Here is a 2,610-nt window from a genome sequence, read left to right as displayed (position 1 = left end):
TACCCAACCCTCAAGGGAGGAGTACAAGCCAATCTTCAGTCGGTAATCTCCTATTGTTCTTCAATGTCTTCAAAGCCCTAAATGGATGAATGAAATTGATAAATGCTTGATAGAAGGATGTTGAATGTTGTTGAAGTCTTCAAAGATATGCTCTTTCGCTGCATATGAGGTCCCTGAAAATGAAAATCGGCCCCTTTCAAATGAAGAAAGAGAGCTCTTATATATGAAACCCTAGGTCTTAATTTCGTCTTTTGGCCGACCTAGAGATTGAATATCCCGCCAATTTCTTGGGGTTAAGCTTTATTTTATGATTGGATCGTGCTCCTAAAATTTTGGGAAAAATGTCCGAGACCATGTTGCACTCCAGGCGCCATGGTCCCGACAACTTTTCACCAAATTTTCAGGGCCGTCGGATATGATGATTTTAGAGAGAATCCCGAAGTTACAGCTGATTTCGAGATGTTTTGACCCCCGAAATCAAGCCCCCAAGTTCAAAATAGGACCTAATTAGGGTTTTTGATTAAATGATGTATTGGAAGAATAAAATGAAAGGGGCACACTTTAATGAAAAGGGCCCAACTTTATGATATAGGAGATGATAAAATAGAACCTTAGACCTAATTAATTTAATTAATTAAGTGCTAAAGGGGAAATGCAATGCAAGATGCAAAATGCACCAAGGCGGGTGCTAAACTAGGTGTGAAATTGTACCACCCTAGCAAGTGCATACAATTTACGATGCTACATTTAGCCCCCACTTTAGCGGTCATATGAACACTACGTGCATATGCAAGCTAAAGTACAGAAAAGTAAACATTATTTGAAAAAGGATATATCCATAAGTCTGTCGAACGAAGCCCCCAGCGGTATCTGCAGTACACAGTTAGGAACCGCACCCTACAAAACACACGTTAGATCACAAAATCACCTAATGCTTACTAAGGAAGGTGATGAAAATTCGAGGGTAGCTATATGCCCCCCCCTATTTCAGCTTGCTAATTTTAGTGAGTTGAAACAGGGTATCATGTTTACCACTTCGAATTGTTAAAGAATATTGATGACAAATGCTCTCAAGAAGATTCGATATGAGATCAAAAACTAATGGAGAATCATTTGGTAAGAAAGAGGACTAAATCTCAATTCCAACACAACAAAGAGTGTGAGGATTTGAGAGTTCTCTAACACAAGATGAAGGATGCAAATGGAAACAAAATGCAAAGAGAAGAAAAGAAAGGAAAAAAGCATGAATACACACATTGGTGATCCATGAGAAGAATAGTGAGAGAGAAAACATGGACTTCTCGCCCCTAGATCTTGTCTAGGTGATCCATGGGAAAAAGGACATGGAAAAATAGCCCCTAGAGTCTGTCTAGGTGATCCATGTAAGGGAGGAGAGTGAGAAAGTCTAGCCTTATGCCGCTAGTTCCACTCAACCTCGTGCATGTGTGTGTAAGGGAGGTTAGAAGCACCTCATAGGAGTCTATGCCCGAGTATGCTACAACTTGTATATGTATAGTACAAAAGCGTGACATCTCGCTCTAAGAGTCCGTGCTCTGGTTCCGAGAATAATCACCTTGCATAAAAGAAAAATGGAGACATCTCGCTCTAAGAGTCTGTGCTCTGGTTCCGAGAATAATCCATTGCTCAAAAAGTGTAATGTTTATGTCATAAGAAAAGTAGAACAAGGATACCTACCTTCATCACAAAAGAAGATACCCCAAAAATACAACAATGTCATAGATCCAAGCAAGAGAGTTTTGCACTCTTTAAGCAAGGATAAGATAGTTGAGAAGGGATATCCCGTAGTATGTGTAAAGGAGATCCTTAGAGGAGAAGAGATCTTTGTACAAAAGACACCTATCCCCAAGAGGAATTGTCTTAGACAAATATAACATCTCCTAGAATGAGACAAAGAAGAGAATAAGAATGCAATACTTCCTTCTTTTGCGAGGTGAAAGTGATTCTTAATGAAGGATGACACTCTTTTTAACCCAATTGGGAGAGTGAATTCATTATTGATGTATTTTACCAAGTGCAAAAGAGGTTGTAGTCAAGGACTTACACCTCTTGTAAGAGAGAATCCTTGAACAAACAACAACAAATGCATACAAGGAATAACATCAAGTAATAAAGTCCACACCATCCACGAAATAGGAAAAAAGTGGATCCTTAGATAAAAATAAGAAAAGATCATTGCCTCAATGAGAAGGACTTACACAATCTTCTAGGGAGAGATTTAGACATAAGAAAAAGAAGAGATGTATGAAATCACTCTTGCCCCCATAGGAACAAGAGATAACATAGAAAATTAGGCTATTATGTTGCTTCAAAAAATATATGATTGCACTTGAAATTGTACCATCATGAATGACAATGAGCCCCCAGTAAATGAGCTACCAATGTCACATAATGATGAGCAACATAATAGCCATTAATGTTATTTAAAGACATGATAGATTGAATGAGGTATTTGAATATGACATGTTAAATGCTCAACTATAAGTGAGATCAAAAACATGTATAAAGTGATAAAATTTGAAGAAGAAAAGTCACAAGAAATCTTAGAAGAGGGATGAGTGTAATTTATTAGAGCCTTATCCTTGGGGAAAA

The sequence above is a fragment of the Cryptomeria japonica genome, chromosome 1 (genome assembly GCF_030272615.1).
Source record: "Cryptomeria japonica chromosome 1, Sugi_1.0, whole genome shotgun sequence".
Lineage (NCBI taxonomy): Eukaryota > Viridiplantae > Streptophyta > Pinopsida > Cupressales > Cupressaceae > Cryptomeria > Cryptomeria japonica.
Note: the sequence above shows the minus strand (reverse complement) of the source record.